Raw genomic sequence first — 22,557 nt, 5'->3', positions numbered from 1 at the left:
TCATGTGCTACCATACTGTTACAGTCTAAGTATCTAGTGGGTAGAAGCATCTCCTCTTCCTCATTGTGCCTAATGGGTATCTCAAAGCGTCTAGCATGGCGGGAGGCTTAGATACCTCCAAAGATAGGACCCCTCGAACGGTTTAAACTCAACCGTCGATCAACAATGGCGCCCAAACTAAAAGTTCTATCATGAAGTAAAGCATGGCGCAAAATAGCGAGGTCAAGGGCACTAAGGCCTCCACTTTCCCCACGACCAATTAAATATCTTCCCGCAAATAATGAGTAATAGCGTAAAACAAGAAAAATGTAAACTAGCCACTCTCGCCTCCGACACTCCTCTCTCTTCATCAATAAAATCTTCCACATCTCTAGGACTTGGTTCACTGACGCTACCCTCATAAGTTAATTTGCAAACCTTGCAAAAATCATAAAGCGACATCTCCTTATGCTCATCATATAAATGAAACTCTACCGTGGGTGGTGATTTCCTAGCATGAAAGTGAAAGTTTTGCACGAAGGTATTAGTGAGTAGGAGGTACTGATCACACTTATCGTGGAGGAAGTTGGTGATGCCTGCATTCTCAGCCAAATAATAGAACTCCTCATAAATTCTGACCGCCTTCAAGAATGCATCACTTGGCCATTCACACGGTTGAACCTCCGCGGTGCGAGGAAGGTTGTACTTGGGCTTCTTCTTCTCTTCATTTTCATTTTCCTTTGAACCTCGGCTTGAAGAGCCTCTCAACCATCTTTTCATCATTTATTTTCTCTGAAAATTTATGTATTTTTAGTGACTCAAAATAAAAGTGGAAAAAACTTAACAAGATGGATAGCAACTACCCCTACAAGTGTCTAGAGGCTATATCATGCATCAAAACTACTTTGGACCATATAAATTTGACATGCAAGCTCAAGAACAAGGTCACCACAGGAGCAAAAAATTGCAATATATAAAGCACTAGAACAAAAACTGATTGGACCATTGGAGGAGTCACATACTGAAGAACAATCCCTCAAAACAGTTTTGCAAATGGAGGTTTGCACAAGGAGATCAAAAATGGCAGCAAGATGAGCAAGAACACGGGTTTGAGCAATAGGATGATTTTTTCTGGAGGAAGACGAAGTGAATGGGTGCTGGAATAAGTGAGAGGGATCCACATGGGACCCATAAGGAAGGGGGCGCACCCTCCACCCTTGTGGTCCATTGGTGCATCCCCCGGGTGTGTTCTCAGTGCCAGAAATTCTCAAATATTCTATAAAAATCATACTAAATTTTCAGGGCATTTGGAGAACTTTTATTTTTGGGACATTTTTTATTGCATGGATAATTCAGAAAACAGACAAATAATACCATTTTGCTTTATTTATTCTAAATAACGGAAAGTAAAAAGTGGGTACAGAAAGTTGTGCTTTCTAAATTCATCCATCTCATGCCCATCAAATGGAATCCATTAACAAGGTTGATCAAGTCTCATTAACAAACTTCTTCTGAATGACATGAAACCAGAGAATTTCTAAATAATCACTAGGTTACCTCAACGGGAATATGCATGTCCCCAACAATAAGAATATCATATTTCTTTTTGACAGTAGGAAGAGGGAATTCAAAACCTCCAATAGCAATAGTTGAAAATTTTCCAATAGAATTGATGATATTCACTTGAGGTTGTTTCTTCAGAAAGTGTATTGTATGCTCATTACCGTTAACATGAAAAGTGACATGCCCTTGTTGCAATCAATAACAGCCCCTGCAGTATTCAAAAAGGGTCTACCAAGGATGATCCACATACTGTCATCCTCGGGAATATCAAGAATAACAAAGTCTGTTAAGATAGTAATGTTTGCAACCACAACAGGCACATCCTCACAAATACCAATGGGTATAGCAGTTGATTTATCAGCCATTTGCAAAGAGATTTTAGTTGGTGTCAACTGCTTCAAATCAAGTCTACGATACAAAGAGAAAGGCATAACACTAACACCAGCTCCCAAATCACATAAAGCAGTTTTAACATAGTTTCTTTTAATGGAGCATGGTATAGTTGGTATTCCTCGACCTCCTAATTTCTTTGGTATTCCACCCTTAAAAGTATAATTAGCAAGCATGGTGGAAATTCCAGCTTCCAGTATCTTTCTTTTATTAGTAACAATTTCTTTCATATACATGGCATAAGGAGACATTCTCAAAATATCAGTCAAACGCATACGCAAAAACACAGGTCTAAGCATTTCAACAAAGTGCTCAAAATCCTCATCATCCTTTTTCTTGGATGGTTTAGGAGGAAAGGGCATGGGTTTCTGAACCCATGGTTCTCTTTCTTTACCATGCTTCCTTGCAACAAAGTCTCTCTTATCATAACATTTATTCTTGGGTTGTGAGTTATCAAGATCAATAGCAGGTTCAATCTCCACATCATTATCATTACTAGGTTGAGCATCAGCATGAACATCATCATTAACATTATCACTCGGTTCATGCTCATTACCAGATTGTGTCTCAGCATCAGAAATAGAAATATCATTGGGATTCTCAGGGGTGTCTAAAACAGGTTCATTAGAAGCATGCAAAGTCCTATCAATTTTCCTTTCTTTTTACTAGAAGGACTAGGTGCATTAGTATTAACTCTCTGAGAATCTTGCTCAATTCTCTTAGGATGACCTTCAGGATACAAAGGTTCCTGAGTCATTTTACCACCTCTAGTCATAACTCTAACAACATGATCATTGTTCTTACTATTCATCTCATTGAGCAAATCATCTTGTGCCTTAAGTACTTGTTCTACTTGAGCTTTTACAAAGCATGTTTACTACTAAGCTTAAGATCATTAACGGTTCTACACATATAATCACCCAAGCGTTCAAGCATATAAGCATTACTTTTCAATTGTCTACTAATATAAGCATTGAAGTTTTCTTGTTTAGCAATGAAGTTATCAAATTCATCCAAGCATTGACTAGCAGACTTTTTATAAGGAATATCACCTTCATCAAATCTATAGAGAGAATTTACCTCTTATACCTATGTCGGAATATTAACACCATGTATCTCTTGAATGGGCGGTAAATTCTTAACATCTTTAGCTTTAATACCTTTTTCATTCATAGATTTTTTTGCGTCTTGCATATCTTCAGGACTCAGAAATAGAATACGTCTTTTCTTTGGAGTTGGATTAGGAGTTGGTTCGGGAAGAGTGCAATCATTATCATTGCTCAATATATTATTCAATAGTTTCTTGACTTGCTCAATAGTTTGTTCCTTGGAAACACAACCAGCACAGATATCTAGGTGCTCCCTAGAAGCATCAGTTAGTCCATTATAAAAGATATCAAGTATTTTATTCTTCTTGAGAGGATGATCGGGCAAAGCATTAAGTAATTGGAGAAGCCTCCCCCAAGCTTGTGGGAAACTCTCTTCTTCAATTTGCACAAAGTTAAATATTTCCTGTAAAGCAGCTTGTTTCTTATGAGCAGGAAAATATTTTTCAGAGAAGTAATAGATCATATCCTGGGGACTATGCACACAACCAGGAGCGAGAGAATTAAACCATATCTAAGCATCACCCTTTACTAAGAAAGGAAACAACTTAAGAATATAATAATAGCGAATCTTTCCTCATGAGAAAATAGGGTGGTTATATCATTCAACTTAGTAAGATGTGCCAAAACAGTTTCAGATTCATAACCATGGAAAGGATCAGATTCAACCAAAATAATTAACTCAGGATTGATAGAGAATTCATAATACCAAATTGTGTGATTTTTCCAATACTAATAATAATGATTTTATTAGTACTCCAATTGCTCCTCCCACCGCTAGTGCGGAGTCTTATGATATTAATGCCGCTTTGTTGAATCTTGTTATGAAAAAGCAATTTTTCGATAATCCTAATGCGTCCCATCAAAATAATTTCATAGAATTGTGTGATATGCAAAAGAAAAAGGGTGTCGACAATGATATCATGAAAATAAAATTATTTCCTTTTTCTTTGAGTGGTCATGCAAAAATTTGGTTTTCATCTTTGCCACGAAATAGTATTGATTCTTGGGATAAGTGCAAAGATGCTTTATTACTAAGTATTTTCCACCTGTGAAAATTATTTCCCTTAGAAACCAAGTTATGAATTTTAAGCAACTTGAGCATGAACATGTTGCCCAATCTTGGGAAAGTATGAAGTTGATGATAACAAATTGCCCTGCTCGTGGTTTAAATTTGTGGATGATCATACAAAAAATTTATGCATGATTGAATTTTGTTTATGGAAATCTTTTAGATTCCATTGGTGGTACTTTTATGGAGATTACTTTGGGTGAAGCTACTAAATTGCTTGATAATATTATGGCCAATTATTCACAATGGCATCCCGGAAGAGCACCTACTACTAAAAAGGTTAATTATGTTGAAGAAATTAGTACTTTGAGTGATAAAGTTGATGCGCTTATGAAATTGGTTGCTAGTAAAAATGCTCCAATTGATCCTAATGATTTTCCTTTGTCTACTTTGATTAAGAAAAATAATGATCGCATAGATGTGAATTTTGTCTCGCGAAACAATTTTAATAACAATGCTTATAGAGGTAATTTTAATCCTAGGCCTTTCCCTGGAAGTTCCTCTAATAATTATGGTAATTCCTATGGTAATTCTTATAATAATAATTATTATTATTATTATAGTAATAATAATAATAATAATAATAATAGGATGCCCTCTGATCTTGAAAGTAATATTAAAGAATTTATTAATGCTCAAAAAGTTTTCAACACTACGATAGAAGAAAAAATGAGCAAACTTGATGATATGTCTAGGAGCATCGATAGAATTACACATGATGTGGAAAATCTCAAGATTAAAATTTCTCCACCCAAGGTTGATATAAATGAATTAATTAAATCTTTAATGTTTCTATAGATGAAATTAAGAAAAGAACAGCTATGCTAAGAGCTAAAAGATAATTCTTAGAAAGAGCGTTTTCGCCTGATTGCTTTCATAGTAATGATGAAGATGTTAAAATGATTGGTGTTTCTTATATTGATTCCTTGTTTATTAATGTTAAAATTAATGATAAGAGGACTGAAGAAGAGTAAACTTTAGTTATAAGGCGTCCTCATAATTCGTAGGGTGAAAATCTTGTTGAAAAAATTGATAATAGTGGGTTTGGAGAGGTAAAAACTCTAGCTAGTGATGTGCGCACTCTTTTGGATTACAAAGACTTCAATTATGACAGTTTATCTTTGATTGAATGCATTTTTTTAATCCATGATAAACTCATCCAATGCCTATGAACAAAATAAAGCTTTTACTAAACATATTGTAGAAGCAATGATGAAAGCTTTAGAAGAAAAGTTAGAATTAGATATTTCAATTCCTAGAAAATTAATTGATGAACGGGAACCCACCATTAAAGTCAAGATCAAAAGTTATGAGTGCAATAATTTATGTGATTTGGGTGCTAGTGTTTCCACAATTCCGAAATATCTATGTGTTGTGCTAGGTTTTACCAATTTGGAAGAATGTTCTCTTAATTTGCACTTGGCGGATTCCACTATTAAAAAGCCTTTGGGAAGAATTAATGATGTTCTTATTCTTTCAAATAGGAATTATGTGCTCATAGATTTTATTGTTCTTGATATTGATTGTAATATGTCTTCTCCCATAATACTTGGTACACCGTTTTTATGAACTATAGGTGCCGTGATTGATATGAATGAAGGGAATATTAAATTCTAGTTTCCATTAAAAAAAGGGTATGGAACACTTCCGTGGAACTATAATTAAGCCACCATATGAATAAATCATGAGGGCAACCAGAGCAAAAACTAAAGATGACAATACTTGAATCTATGCATTATGCCCAGCTAGGGGCGTAAAACAAGAGCGCTTGTTGGGAGGAAACCCAATAGTTATCTTTGAAATTTTTGTTTTTCTTTCCGTTCTTCAATAAATATGCAATTATACTACTGTTATAATTGTGCTTTTTATGTTTTAGTTGGTGTTTGTTCCAAGTAAAGTCTTTAGGATGGTTTGGGTGATAGTTGATTTGATTATGTGCAATAACAGAAACTTTTGCATCCCATAGTAGAATTTTTTAAATTCACTGGAGCATGATAAAATTCTAATTTTTATTATACATGATTGATATATAAATTGCCAAAGTTGTCCTAATTTTTCAGAATTTTTGGAATTACATAAGTATGGTCAAAGTTCATATTACTACAAATTGTTCTGTTTTTTGATAGATTCTATTTTCATTGCATTGTGTGCTTATTTTGATGAATCTATGGATTGTATCGGGGGTATAAGCCATGGTAAAGTTAGAATACAGTAGGTATAATGCAATAAAAAATATGAATGGGTTTGCAACAGTACTTAAAGTGGTGATTTGCTTTATTATACTAATGGATCTCACGAAGGTTTTGTTAAGTTTTGTGTGATTGAAGTATTTGAGTTTTGGGTGAGATCAGGATGGATGAAGGAATAAGGAGTGACAAGAGCCTAAACTTGGGTATGCACATGGCACCCCAAGGTAATATTCAAGGAAGTACCAAGCAACTAAGCTTGGGGATGCCACGGAAGGCCCCTCTTTCTTTTGACGACCATCGGTAATTTTACTTGGAGCTATATTTTTATTTTTCTTATATCATGAGTTTTGCTTGGAGTGTCTTGTATTATATGAGTCTTTGCTTGTTTTGCTTTTTAGTTTGTCACAATCATCCTTACTGGACACACCTATTTGAGAGAACCATAATGATGCTATGATTTGTTAGAATTGCTCTATGTGCTTCACTTAAATTTTTTGAGCTAGGGAATTGCCCTAGTGCTTAACTTATACCTTTTTGAGCATGGTGGTGGTTTAAAATTTTGAAGATATATGCTCTCATGCTTCACCTATATTATTTTGAGAGTTGAAAAGTTTGAAGAAATATTTATGCTCTCATTCTTCACTTAAATTTATTTGAGAGCTTGTTATTTGCTATGGTAATTTGCTTAAGATATGAATTTAGTCCCAAAGTGATAGATATCCAAGAGGGATATAATAAAAACTTTCATGACGATCATTGGATACTAAAACTTGATTCCTTGCAATAGTTTTGCGATATGAAGATAGTGATATGTGAGTCATGTTGGTGAGTAATTATGCTTTAGTAAGAATATAGGTGTTAAGGTTTGTGATTCTCTATGCAAGCACAAAAGTCAATAGTTATGGAATGAAATTATATCCTACTTGTGGTGCATTATTTAGTGTTAGTTATGTCTAATGCTCGTTTATGACCGTTTTCATTTTGTGGTTGGTTGATTCTCAATATATTTGCTAGCCTTTCCTTGTACTAAGCGGGAATACTGCTTGTGCATCCACACTCCTTAAACCAAGTTGTGCCAAATGAGTCCACCATACCTACCTATATGTGGTATTTCCATGCCGTTCCAAGTAAGTTTGTATGTGCCAACTCTAATTTTCAAAAATTATTTCCTTTCTGTGTGCCCGTACCGCTCATGAAGCGGCAGGAGGTGGCCAATATTTTTCGTGCTTGGTATGTTATTCTCAAGATGAGTGTTTATTCACATATCATTGCAAGAGAGTGTGGCAGGTATGTAGCGACCCGACCTCAGACAGTCAAGTCTCTGTGCTTAAGTGTCATACCTGGATTTATATTGCTGACATACACAGTACTCGAGGATTTATAACAGAGTTCAATCACACACTTATTACATCGAATGTCTCAAAAGAGAACTTATTACAATAATATGGCTGAAGGCCATCTAAATAAGATAACAGCGAAAGCTTCGAAGGTAGAAGAGTCCATCCAACTCCACCGCAAAACTGAGTGCATGACAACGACCTAGCGCACCTTACTCTTCGTCTAAAAATTCTGCAACATAATACGTTGTAGCCTGTGTAGGTCAACACATGGAATATGCTAGCAAGATAACACTATAGAGCAATGAACAAATAACAGCTATCACTACATGCATATAAGGCTGGTGGAGGCTCTATGGTTAGCATTTGCATAAAGCTAGTTTTTCAATACAACAAAGGAATATATTTTATTTAACTACAAAGTTTGTTGAAAACATTGAGAATGGTAACCCCATCTCAATCCCAAAATAATAATTAATAACCCAAAAAATTAATTAAGTAAAGTGATGAGATCAAATCAATAATTCAAGTACTAGATACTCAAGATGTCCATAACCGGGGACACAGCTAATCATGATTAGTTTGTACACTCTGCATAGGTTTGCGCACTTTCCCCCACAAGACTCTATCTCCTCCATTGAATTTCTCACACTGCATGGTGTTTGAGAAACGGATGACCGAGACACAATTTTTCTGAAGAGGTCCCCTTAACCGATTGATAGGCCGGTACACCTACAATCCCGTACATCTGCTAGCCCATCATGGAAAGGTTTCCCACTACTTACTCAACTATGCCATAGCCCATAATGGCATGCGGCTGCACACGAAAGTTTCTAGCATGAATAATCTTATGATCCCTTTGAGCCTGGGTGGCGAACCATAGGATGATCACACAGATGCCCCAGGATCTCCTTGGACAACATTGGATTCCCCAGGTGCCCACAAACCAATCCACACAGATGTGTATTAAAGTAGCCACCTTAGGTTATCCCTTAATTCATAATAACACTTTTCATGATTCACTCAAACCAAACCACGTCTACGAGCATAGCATAGCAGTAAGCATAACGTAGTAACTCCCTAGGGTTTGATATAAGGCAATAGGTTCTACCTCTTCAACTACTTCCCAATACCCACATCCTATATACTTAAGAAGTTCACCCCCACTACTTGATTTATCTCAACATGCAGCATAGACACATCATCATCCATTCACATCTAGCCACGTCACACCTCATGTAGTCCCACTTAGGCCCACCTCCTCAGGTCTGAATAAATATATTCAATTTTTCTTCGGCTGGACTTGTGGCGGCTGTACGAAGCGATTTCTCAGCAAAGAGTTCGAATGGGCTAGGTTGGACGTTGGCAGACCGTATCCACCAGGGTTCCCCGCATGATGGTACCACTTCCTTCTGTAGCGCCTCCTCTGCGTCCTTTCTTCTACACAGCTGCTCCTCTTCCTCTTCACCTTCTCTAATGTCCATTAATGGAGACAATGCATCGATACCTTAATTTGGCTCCTCCTCTCCCTTGACCTACCATGTCTTCTCACCATTAATACCCTTCCCAACCTCCCGCCCCAGCCCTTGCACATCCACCGCTTCGCTTACCCGTGCCATCAGATCCGTCCTCTTCTCCTTGGCTACAGAATCCGTGGCCTTCTCTCCCCCATCCTACCATCTCCATCCACTAAATCGATCACCATGCCCTGCAGCCAGCAGTACCAGCAACCGGCGGTAGCCTTGGCCTGGTTGGGAGGAAAGCTGTTGTGTAAAGGTTTTCTAAGACAACTTCACCACGATATGCTGACGAGAAGAGATACTGCCAGTCAAGAGTATATCAAGGTACACCCGAGATCCCAAAAAAATAACTTCCAAGTTGCAGATTCACTATACTGTTTTGATTTGCTCTAGCAGATTGCTACAATCATGTTACTAGATCCCTTTGAAGAAGATGATCAATGCTACCATCCACTGAAGGTAACTCCTGTACCTACATTTCTTTAGCAGGATTGTATTAGTTATTGCAGAGATTGTATTATTTGTGCATCGCTAAAGAAGACATCTAAAGAAATTACCTTGCACAGATCTTCTTTGATGGTATAACTTCCATAATCTTCTTTTTCATTCAACACACATTTTATTTGGGAACATAGTTGTATGCTGAATGTATACATCTCTGTATAATTGAAATAGCTTCCATGTATATGCATCTCCTTCTGTATTGTTCAACAATTATAGTCGGACACTGTTTCAGTTATGCCCATCATTGATACTGCGTGATGGCTGAATCTGACAGAGAGTGGTGGCTGGGTCAGCCATATACGGGTACCGTTGTTTTGGAGCTTGAGAGGCCAGATCAAAGTCTACATAATTCAGTATGCTTCCTTATCTTCTTCTTTAGCTTAAGTTTGACAAATTCAAGCTTAAGTTGCTGAACCAAATCAGTTTGGTGTATAATCCATCTTGATATCATGCAATGTAACTAAACTTAGGAAAATGTGTTAACCTGAAATGACTTTTTATTATTGAAAACATTTTACCAGCATAAGCGTGAAATTACCTACTCCCGAGGGCACAAGTTATGTCGCCATTGTGGGAACATACCATATGATTCATGTGCCTAAATTGATATGTTGGAATATGTCACATCATTTTCTGAACTCTACTACGTAACTGTACATCTATATTTTTAGTGATCTACATTCTTATCTTATCTTCTTCTTTAGCAAGGATAGTAATCTATATTTGTGTACTTGGATGAGATAAAAAGTTATAACCTTCTCCCAGCATGCCGAGATACATTTTGGTTGTTTGCTATGTTCCAAGAGGTAGCATGTCTCGATCAATTATTATTCGATATGTTATCTATTTACAGAGATTTTGATAGGCATACACAAATGAGGACATCTTGCTAGCCATGTCATCATACTCACATGATAATAAGATCTTCCTTTAGTTGTGTGTTTTTTGTCATACTTTTGCTGATTTGAGTAATTTATTCCGTGGTGTGATTCTCAGGTGGTTCTCAGTACAATACATGAGTGTGCAGGTTAGTTGGTTAGCGAAGTGAAGGATTCAGGACGACCATTGATGTGTGCTCCATCTTTGTGAACTATTCTTTTGTCTCACATACTACATTTCGTATGCTTCCTTAGTTTGAAGATCAGAACAATGAAGGTTCCTTACTAAGCAATTACATTATTTGCTTTGCATTTTGTGTTTTTAAATATACATTATTAGAAGGAAAAGAGGAAATATTTCTATTTTTCTATCCGGTCGTGCATTGTTCAATTCAATCTAATCAAATTGTTTTACTTTAGTCAAGAGACCATATGGTTAACAAGTATATCCAAATTATTTATAATTCATTTGTCTAATCCATCAAATTTTTCGCACTACAATTCCCGCAGCAACGCGCGGGGTATCATCTAGTGTTATCAAATCCTACTCATGCAATGTTTGAGGGTTGAAACTAATGCATAAAAACTGGGTATTAAAGGGATATGGTCAAAGTGTTACTTGCCTTGCTCACGATCTGAAAACCCTAGTGATTCGTAGTAGCAAGCCTCGCACTCCGGAAACTCTATCGTGAACAAACAATAGCGTACATAAGCACTCAAGCATAAGATGCAAAGGTAAAACTCAAGAGAAAAGATCTAAGCTGAAAGTGCTAGTAAAGATCTTCGATTTGCAAAAAGAAACAATCAAATCGGAGTTACGAAACTCAAACTACGATCAAAATAAATTCGAAAACAAATCTATTTGAAACCAATTTTTAAATTGTCAAAACCATGTTCAATTTGATTATCTGGACATGGGGGAACAAGACGAAGATTTTGGCATTGGTTTCACTGGGTTTGGATAAACGAGCAAAAAATAGTGAAGGTTTGAAGACCAGGGACTAATCTGCGATAATAGTTATTACAGATAGGCCCCTCGCTGAAAAGTAAAACTAAAAAGAAAAAATCTATCGAACGAACATTCGCTAACAGAGTCTAATGAACGAAAACCGTTCGTTATAAGAAACTAACAGGTGAATGTTCGTCAACTAATGAACTAAAACTAAAATCGATCTAAAAACTAAACTGGAAAAACCGAACGGTTTTTATACCGTTTAACCGGAGAAAACCGGCGGCAGCGGTTTTGACGGCGGCGGGATCCGGTGAGGTTCGACGGCGGCGGCGAGGCGGGGCGGCAGCGGCTTGATGAGGGGGAAGAGGGGCGCGGAGCCTCGGCTTATAAAGCCCGGGGGGCGGGGCGGTGGCTTGGGCGAGGGGGCGGCGCAACGGGAGTCCGAGCCGGACTCCCCAGGCGGCGGCAGCGGGGACTCCTCCCGAGCGAGGAGGAAGGCGGCGCGCGAGCTGGGCCGTGGCCCGGCTGTGGCTGGGCCGGCCCAGGAACTTTTTTTAAAATAAAATAAATTTTGCTGCGAATGAATATCGTAATAAAGCATAAAAAATCTAAAAATCCCAAAACAATGTTCATTATCCAAACCTAATATTTAGGACAAGCTGAACATTTTTTGGACTAAAATGCAATTTTCAAAAAATGCATGTTTTTATCCAATTCAAATAAAACTGCAAACAAAATACGAATAAAATATTAATTTGATTTTAAAATTTTATTCTCCAATATTTCCCTTCTGTTGAAAAAGTCATTTTATCTTCTCTCATTTATTTTTGTTACTAGAAATAATTAGAGAGAAAAATTAAAATCAAATTGATTCTCTTTTCAAATCTGAATTAAATTCAAATATGAAAATTTTGTGAAACCTCCAACTCTCTCCTTGGGTCCTTGAGTTGCTTAAGATTTCTAGGATCACAACCAAAATGCAAATAAAATATGATATGCATATGATGATCTATATGTAACATCCAAATTGAAAATTGGGATGTTACGGACCTACCCCCCTTAAGATGAATCTCGCCCTCGAGATTCGGGTTGGCTAGAAAATAGGTGTGGGTGGTATTTCCGTAGGTCTTCCTATCGTTCCCAGGTCGCTTCCTCCTCAGTATGGTGGCTCCACTGAACTTTGCAAAATTTGATAACCTTGCTGCGTGTAACTTGGCTGGCAAACTCAAGAATCTTGAATGGTTTCTCCTCGTAAATTAGGTCACTCTCCAACTGAATTGCTTCCAGGGGCACTGTATCTCTCAGAGGTATATCGGCCATCTCTGCATGGCACTTCTTCAACTGGGAAACGTGAAACACATCATTAACTCCTGACAGTCCTTCGGGTAACTCCAATTTGTAGGCCACTTCTCCCATACGTTCCAAAACTCGATATGGTCCTACAAATCTTGGGGCTAACTTTCCTTTAACTCCAAATCATTTAACTCCTCGAAGTGGTGACACACGAAGATATGCTTTGTCTCCGACTTCATAGACTACCTCCTTGCATTTGGTGTCTTCATAACTCTTCTGCCTGGACTGAGCTACCTTCAGTCTATCATGAATCAACTTAACCTTCTCTTCAGACTCCTTAATTAAATCTGGTCCGAACAACTGAAGGTCTCCAACTTCATCCCACATCAATGGTGTCCTGCACCTCCTTCCATACAAAGCTTCAAAAGGGGCCATTTTCAAACTAGCCTGATAGCTGTTGTTGTATGAGAACTCTGCGTAAGGCAAATTATCATCCCAACTAGATCCATAATCTAGCGCACAAGCTCTCAACATGTCCTATAGAATCTGATTAACTCTCTCGGTCTGTCCATCTGTTTGCGGATGAAAGGTTGTACTAAACTCTAGCCTAGTTCCCAAAGTCTGGTGCAACTGATTCTGAAACTTCAAGGTAAATTGTGTTCCTCTATCTGATACGATGGTCCTTGGAACTCCATGCAGACATACGATCCTGGTCATGTATATCTTGGAAAACTTCGCGCTTGTATAAACAGGGATAAAGTGAGCCACTTTGTTCAAGCGATCAACTACTACCTAGATAGAATCATATCCTGATAGAGTCATGGGTAATCCGGTGATGAAATCCATGCCAAGCTTATCCCACTTCCATTCGGGTATCGGCATAGGCTGTAGTAATCATGTTGGCTTCTGATGTTTTGCCTTAACTCTGTGACATACATCACATACTGCTACATACTCGGCAATATCCTTCTTCATACCTGTCCACCAGAAATGTTCCTTCCAATCCAAATACATCTTAGTGTTTTTGGGGTGAATCGAGTATGGCGAGTTGTGAGCCTCCTGAAGTATTAACTTCCTGATCTCCGCATCATTGCGCACATAAATACGATCCTCAAACCAAAAAGTTTCATGCTCATCCTCACGAAACCCTTTGGCTTTTCCTTTGCTCATCTTCTCCTTTATCTCCGCAATCTCCTTATCAGTCTTCTGCGCCTCTCAAATCTTTCCCATTAATGTGGACTGAACCTCCAATGCTGCAAAAAAAGCTCTCGGAACTATCTCCAATCGAAGTTCCCTGAGATCTTCAGCTAACTCCCGTGGTAATCCTCCGGTTAGGAGGGTATTGACATAACTCTTGCGGTTCAAAACATCTGCTACAACATTGGCCTTTCCTGGATGATAATGCAGCTTCATATCATAATCCTTTATGAGCTCCAACCATCTCCTCTGCCTAAGATTCAATTCCTTCTGCGTGAAGATATACTTCAAACTCTTGTGATCCGTGTATACATCACAACAGTTTCCAATAAGAAAATGTCTCCAGGTCTTGAGCGCATGTACTACAGCTGCTAACTCCAAATCATGTGTGGCATAATTTAACTCATGAGGTCGAAGCTGTCGTGAGGCATATGAAACAACTCTTCTGTCTTGCATAAGTACACCTCCAAGTCCTTGGTGAGAAGCATCGCAATACACTTGGAAATCCTTGTGTATATCCGGAAGAATTAGTACCGGGGCTGTAACTAAACGTTTCTTCAACTCCTGAAAACTGGCCTCACATTCTTCGGTCCATTTGAACTTGGTGTCCTTCTTCAACAACTCTGTCATGGGCTTCACAATCTTGGAAAAATTCTCAATGAATCTCCTATAGTATCCTGCGAGTCCAAGAAAACTGCGGATCTCTCCAACTGAGGTGGGTGCCAACCACTCAGTGATAGACTGAACCGTGGTAGGGTCTACTATTATACCTTCTCCTGATATAACATGTCCAAGAAATCCAACTTCCTTCAACCAAAACTCGCATTTGCTAAACTTAGCATATAGCTGATGTTCCCTGAGCTTCTCGAGAACTAAGCGCAAGTGTTCCTTGTGTTCCTCTTCATTCTTCGAGTACACCAATATATCATCAATGAACACCACAACAAACTTATCCAAGAACTCCATGAACACCTTATTCATCATACTCATAAAATAGGCAGGCGCGTTAGTCAATCCAAAAGACATGACCGTGTACTCATATAGCCCATACCTTGTGGTAAAAGCTGTCTTAGGTATATCTTGTTCTCGGATCTTCAGCTGGTGGTATCCTGATCGAAGATGGAGAATACTTTGGCTCCCTGTAGCTGGTCAAACAAATCATTGATCATCGGTAGTGGGTATTTTTTCTTGATCGTCACCTCATTCAGTGCACGATAATCAACAACCATTCTCAAGGATCCATCCTTCTTCTCAACTAAGAGCACTAGGGCTCCCCACGGTGATGAACTTGGTTGAATATAACCTTTCTCCAATAACTCCTTAATCTACTTCTTAATTTCCTCTAGATCACTTGCGGGCATCCGATACGATCTCTTTGATATTGGTCTGGTGCCTGGCAACAGCTCTATCAAAAATTCTATATCTCGATCTGGTAGCATGCCTGGTAATTCCTCTGGAAATACATCAGGATAATCCTTCACAACTGGCACTTCTTCTTGAACGACTCCTGAGAGTGAATTTACTTGGGTCCTCCTTGGAGCATGCCTAGATACATACTTGATCCATGTACCCTCTAGGGTGGTGAGGAGAATTGACTTACTTGCACAATCAATGTTTCCTCCATACATCGATAGCCAATCCATGCCTAGTATCACATCCAATCCTTGTGACTCCAAAATTATTAGGTCTGAGGGGAAAACATGCCTACCTATGGTCAGTGGCATCTGAAAACATCCTCTGCTTGCCATATACTCCGCTCCGGGTGATCTTACTAACATAGGTGTCTTAAGGGCTACGGTGGGCAACTTAAACTTATCCACAAATCCCCTCGATATGTATGAATGCGATGCACCAGTGTCAAAAAGAACAGTAGCAGTAAATGACATAATCAAAAACTTACCGATAACTGCATCCAGCTCATCTTCAACTTCCTCCATGTTGACGTGGTTCACCTGCCCTCTGGTGAGAGGGTTGGGATTCTTTCCCGAGCTTCCATTTTCGTTACCATTCTTCAACTCAGAACAATCATTGGCGTAGTGGCCAGTCTTCCCGCACTTGTAACATGTGACATGACTTAGATCCTTCTTAGCGGGTGTTGCTCGACTGGAACGGTTCTGAATGTTGTTTCCTCCATCCCCATTCCCATTCTTAGGCCCATTGTGGTTATGTGAGCTTCCTCCATTGTGATTGTGGCCTCCATGGTTATGATGGGTATGTCCTCCCGAGTTCGGGGTAAAACGAGGCTTCTGCTGAGCTCTAGAGTTGTACTTCCCCTGTCCATACTTCCTTTTGCGGCTCTCTATCTGCTGCTGCTTGCCTTCAATCATAATAGCCCTGTCTACCAACTCCTGGTAGTTAGTGAATGTTGCCACCATCAACTGCATACCCAGCTCATCATTTAGCCCTTCCATAAACTTCTCCTGCTTTGCAGCATCTGTGGCCACATCATCTGGGGCATAGCGAGCTAACTTACTAAACTCATCCATGTACCGCCTCACAGTATGATTTCTCTGGCATAAGTTGCGAAACTCACGCTTCTTCATACTCATAGCCCCAGCTGAGACGTGTGCAGTGCGGAATGCCTGCTGTAATTGATCCCAAGTGACATTGGCCACGAGGAAAGTGGCAGTGTAGTTCTCCCACCATGAGGTTGCAGGTCCATCCAGTTGGTATGTGGCCAAGCGCACCTTCTCAGCATCTGTGCAACATGTGGTGGTCAGCTCCCTTCCAATCTTGCGGAGCCAGTCATCAACAACAATCGGCTCGGTGCTACTAGAGAACACCATCGGATTCAACCTTAGGAAATGGGCTAAGTTGTCAACTGGAGGTGGTGGCGGTGGGTTGTTGTTGTTGTTGCCTTGGTTCTGGACTAGCAACTGCATCAAGGCATTCTGCTGTTGGATCAACTGAGTGAGCTTCGGTGGAAAGACAAATCTGGGGTCATGTCTCGGAGGCATCTGATAGGTTTGGAGGGGTGAGAATAGAATAAGTGAGGTCTAAAGAGAGATCACTACCCATATGCACATGAGACAAACACATTCATTTCACACCACTCAATTCAAACAAGATCATACAATCGATCTAAACTACCGTTACAAAATACTCGAACTATTACTATATACATGGAGAAATACTACTGATAATATGGTGGTCGACTAGAAATTTTGATCGGTGGACGACTCCATGATATCGGCTCCAGCTTCGTCTTCATAATCATCATCACTATCGGGGTCGGAGTCGGTGTCGTCGATTATGATATAGTCTTTAGGATGGTTGTCCTCCTTAGGTTCGGGATCTCCCATGAATATTCCTAGCTTCTTCTTCAGGTCTTCATTCTTTTCCAGTAGTACTGCAATTTCTTCTTCATATCCATCACGTGTAGACTTGAGTTCCTCTTCTAGCTCCATGTTCCTGGTCATCACTTTCTTCATGTCTATCATGCTGGCGCACATCTGGTTCTCCTGACGACGAATGTGCTGGTTTATCTCCTGGATGTAGGCTGCAGTGGATTTGTCCCTCCTGGTGCTAATCATCTCCCATTGCTCATCTCGGCGTCCACATATCTGGTAGATGGTGTCCTTAAGATCCTTGTAGTAGATCTCGCCGATGCGTCCCATGGCGATGTGGGCGGCCATGCTCTTTCCTAGACTCTAGGTTGGTGCATCAAAGGAAAACTCTATGGGCTCAGTAAATGGTGCGAACATCCTTCCTGGAACATGAACTTGAATCATCCAACGCTCATCTTCTGGTAAAGTGGTGGTGTAGGTCCCGGTGAAACTTGGTATTCTGATACACAAGTACCTAGTGACTTCCTTCATGTAGCGACCAGGCCTCAGACAGTCAAGTCTCTGTGCTTAAGTGTCATCCCTGGATCGGTATGCTGACACACACAGTACTCGAGGATTTATAAAAGAGGTAAATCACATGTATAAAGTAACGTAAATACTATTACCTCAATCCATATAGCAGAAGTAACAACAAGGTTGTGGATTCCCATCAACACCAATGGCAAAGTTGAGTGTAGAAATCGTAACCCTAACGTATCACTTACTCGTAAGATTCCAGCAACATGAGACGTTGCAGCCATATAGGTTAGTACATTGAATGTACTGGCAATTTCACACTTTAGAGCAATGTTGAATAATGGCTATCACTACATGCATATTTGGCTGGTGGAGGCTCTAAGTTTAATTTTATATAAATCTAATTTTTTCCTACAACTAAGGAATATCTTTATTTAACTACCAAGTTGGTTGAAAATTATTAAGAAGGTTCCTCCAACTCAATCCCAAAATAATAATTATAACCCCTCAAATTAATTAAGTAAAGTGATGAGATGAAATCGATAATTCAAGTACCAGATACTCAAGATGTCCATAACCGGGGACACGGCTAATCATGATTAGTTTGTACACTCTGCAGAGGTTTGTGCACTTTTCCCCACAAGACTCGATCTCCTCCGTTGAATTTCTCACACTACATGTTGTTTGAGAAACGGATGATCGAGACATAGTCTTTCCGAAGCATTAAATCTTTACTCTGGGTAGACAGTACCACCTACTTTCCCCCTACATCTGCTAGCCTACCACTAAAAGAGGTCACACGACATACTCTACTATGCCAGAGCCCATAATGGCTTGTGGCTGCACATGGAAGTTTCTAGCATGAATAATCTTATGATCCCTTTGAGCCGGGGTGGCATTCCATAGGATGATCACACGGGTACTCGGGGATCCCCTTGGGCAAGCACTAGGTTCTCCAGGTGCCCGGGCAAACCATTGAGTGCTCCAGGGTGCCCCAACGAATCCACCCAGATGTGTATTAAAGTAGTCGCCTTAAGTTAACCCTTAGATATAAATAACTCTCACATCTTTCATGAATCTCACAAACCATTCCACGTCTACGAGCATAGCATAGCAGTATAAGCATAACGTAGTAACACCCTGGGTTTGAACGCAAGACAATAGGTTCCTACCTCATCAACTACTTCTCAATACCCACATGTTAACACATCCTACTCATGCAATGTTTCAGGGTGAAAATAATGCATAAAAACTGGGTAAGAAAAATATGATCAAAGTGTGAACTTGCCTTGTACTGTTGATGAAGATGATTCGCACTCATAACTCCTGATAGTTCTACTCGTCACACTCTGGTCAATCTATCGTGAGCAAGCAATTGTAACCACACATAAGCAATCATGCAAAAGAATCAAAGAAAAGACTTCAGAAAACTTCGAAAACAAGCAATTAACTCTTGTAACAGAAAACAATTTCTAGCAGCACCAACATTGGGTGAATTTGGCCTTATTATAAAGTATAGGTCAAGAGCTTCAAATTGCAAAAAGAATCAATTAAATCGGAGTTATAAAACTCGAGTTATGAACAAAAGAAGTTTGAATTCAAATCTATTTGAAACCAAATTTTAAACTTTCAAAAATATGTTTAAGTTGCTTTACTGGATAGAGGGGATCATAACGAAGAAGTGGGCGTTGGTTTCGTCGGATTTGGACAAGCGAGTAAAAAGTTGTAGTCGTTTGAACATCAGGGGCTAACTGTAAATATAACACTACAGATAGGTCCCTGGCAGAAAACTAAAAGAGAAAGAAAAATCCTATCGAACGAGCGTTCGCTATAGAACCTAAAACGACGGATTCGTTCGCCGCGAAGAGATAAACAGCGAACTTTCGCTAACTAACTGGATTAAAAAATGGGTTTTACAGAAAACCGAGAAAACCAAAAAATAAACCGGCCTAGGGTTCTGTTTAGTACCGGTTCGAGGCGGTTTGACCTTGGCGACGGCGGCTAGATCAGTGGCGGGATCGGCGGCGGCGGCTCTCCAGCGAGGCAGGGCAAGGCGGCGCAATGGCGAGGGCGGCTCTACGCGGCGGTGGCGCGATGCTGCGAAGTGCGGCGGCGGCGCGGTGCAGCGGCGACGGGATGCAGCAGCGGGCGGCGAGCGCTGTGCGGCGGCGGCTGCTGCGATCTGGGGTCCAAGGGGGCCAGGGGTCGCATTTAAAGGGGGGGCAGCGCTGGCTCGGGCGGTGTCCCGAGTCGGCACGGGGTGGCGCCAGTGTTTCCTGGCCGGACTCCTCCCGGAGTCGGTCGGGGCGAGGTGGGGAGTTGGGTCGCGGCTGGAGTCGGGCCTTGGGCTGACCCAGTCGGCGGTGGGGATTTAAAAAAATATTACAGAGAAATAAAATAAATCAAATAAAACAAAAATATACTATAGGCATATAATATACTAAAATTTTCAGAAATAAATTTTCTACCACATGAACATTTTTCTAGCGTCGAATAAAATCCACAAAAATTTAAATAAAGCAAAGAGTGCTACTGGTTTAATTAAAACCCAATAAAAATCATTTTAAAATACCAAAATAATTTCAAATTTATTTCTCTCCAATTTTCTACTGTAGGGAATTATTTTACCATATTTTCCATATATTTTATTTTTGGAGAAAAATAATTTGAATAAAACCCAAATAAGTCCAAATTGAAAAGTAAATTCAAAGGAACCTTAAATTTGCTTCTTTGAAACTCCCAACTCATATTTCATATGTTTTGAAGAAGTCATTTTATCTTCTCCATGAAAATCATTGAGTTGCTTAAAGTTTCTGAATTTGGAATATTTCCAAATGAAATCCAAATATTTTCCAAAACCCCTTTTCATTTAATTAAATGGAAGAAGTCATATCACCTTCTCTCTAGGGTTTTTTGTATTTTAAAAGAATTTGAATTCATGGAGATCATAAATGCAAGATGAAAGTTTGGGAAAGTCCTTTTATGCCCTCTCATTTAACTTTCGAAAAGTTTCAAATTTCACTTAGTTTCACACAAGCAACCACACCACAATCAACAATCAATCAAAACTATTTATTTAATATAACATTCCAAAATTTAGAATTTTGGGATGTTACAAACGTACCACCCTTAAAATGAATCTCGTCCTCGAGATTCGGAGAGGCTAGCAAGAAATAGGTTAGGTTTGGGGTCTTCTCAAAAATCCGTCAATCGTCACTGGGGGTCTGGGGTGCTACCACCCTTAGAAACATTGTTATTGTTTCATCAAAACTCATATACTCCATCCTTATTGTTGACAGTGTCGATCCTCTCAGATCTTCAGGATAATTCCTTCTCTAGGCTCTTTCGGTAGTGGCATAACCTTTTCCTCAATTTCCGTGTTCTTTCATCTTGGTACGGTTCTTCTGTGACTGGGCCTTCTTAGCTGACGGGTCTGGCGCCAATACTAAACAACTATCGATATCTCATGGTGGTCAACCATTTATGATTTCTCCTACAGGAAATGGGTCTAGGCTACATTCTCACCGTATGACCTACGATTGGCAACAGCTGCCTTGTACAAGGGGAAAAAATTGTCATACCATTCTAAGGTTTCAACAAGGTTTTGATCGTCGCCGCTCTACTATGGGTAAGTCACTCCGATTTACCATCCCGTATAGCAAGGCGAATAATAAGAGTAAGTCGGTATGGTGATCAATCCATCCTGCACCCAAATCATTACCTTGTATATGGTTTAGCGAATCTCGCATTCTAACACTCGGTCATCCTCACAAGCATTGCAGAATTTCTCTTGTTGATGAAGTAAGTTCGGATAAATCCATTGATTCTGCAAGCCAAGCAAACATCTATCGTTCCTTCACAACTCTCAGGTTTTGCGTAAACTCCTATAAGCTCGTCTGTTGATAAAGTCGTAACTTCTTCCAGGGTTTTTCCTTCAGCAAGAGTGTGCTTGCTTCTTGGCAGGTACTGGGGCCTGTGGGTTATGGGCCCACCTCATCACTTGTAAACCTTGAACTCATCATTGGGGCAACTGTTCGTTATTCCAACATCCAACTTCCTAGCATTCTTAATTCCATCCAATTATACTGTCTCCCTTCCTTATATTTGTACCAAACTAAGACGTGATTACTCCGACTCATCATGGAGTTACAATTGCTCCATATTACCAACATTATACCTGATACGTCTCCGTCGTATCTACATTTCCAAACACTTTTGCCCATGTTTTGGACTCTAACTTGCATCATTTGAATGGAACTAACCCGGACTGGCGCTGTTTTCAGCAGAATTGCCATGGTGTTATTTTTGTGCAGAAATAAAAGTTCTCGGAATGACCTGAAAATCAACGGAGAATAAATTTGGAATATATAAAAAATACTGGAAGGAAGATCCACGTCAGGGGGTCCTCCACCTGTCCACGAGGGTGGGGGCGCGCCCTACCCCCTGGGCACGCCCCCTGCCTCGTGGGCCCCCTGACGCTCCACCGACCTCAACCCTGGCTCCATATATTCACTTTCAGGGAGAAAAAACAGAGAGAAGGATTCATCGCATTTTACGATACAGAGCCGCCGCCAAGCCCTAAAGTCTCTCGAGGGGGCTGATCCGGAGTCCGTTCGGGGCTCCGGAGAGGGGAATCCGTCGCCATCGTCATCATCAACCATCCTCCATCACCAATTTCATGATGCTCACCGCCGTGCGTGAGTAATTCCATCGTAGGCTTGCTGGACGGTGATGGGTTGGATGAGATTTATCATGTAATCGAGTTAGTTTTGTT

The 22,557-nt window shown here is 39.9% G+C and overlaps 1 long non-coding RNA gene across 1 annotated transcript; it reads left to right on the top strand.

The window, feature by feature from the left end:
• Window positions 1–9,349: 9,349 nt before the first annotated feature.
• On the top strand, window positions 9,350–10,962 carry LOC147991213 (uncharacterized). Its single transcript, XR_015612287.1, has 2 exons — window positions 9,350–10,013; window positions 10,657–10,962. It is a non-coding gene; the product is annotated as an uncharacterized LOC147991213 (long non-coding RNA).
• Window positions 10,963–22,557: the final 11,595 nt, after the last annotated feature.

The sequence above is a fragment of the Triticum urartu genome, chromosome 1A, assembly GCF_056163025.1.
Source record: "Triticum urartu cultivar PI428250 chromosome 1A, HENAU_Tu73, whole genome shotgun sequence".
Taxonomy (NCBI): domain Eukaryota; kingdom Viridiplantae; phylum Streptophyta; class Magnoliopsida; order Poales; family Poaceae; genus Triticum; species Triticum urartu.
Note: the sequence above shows the minus strand (reverse complement) of the source record. Positions and strands in the feature narration are given on the sequence as shown.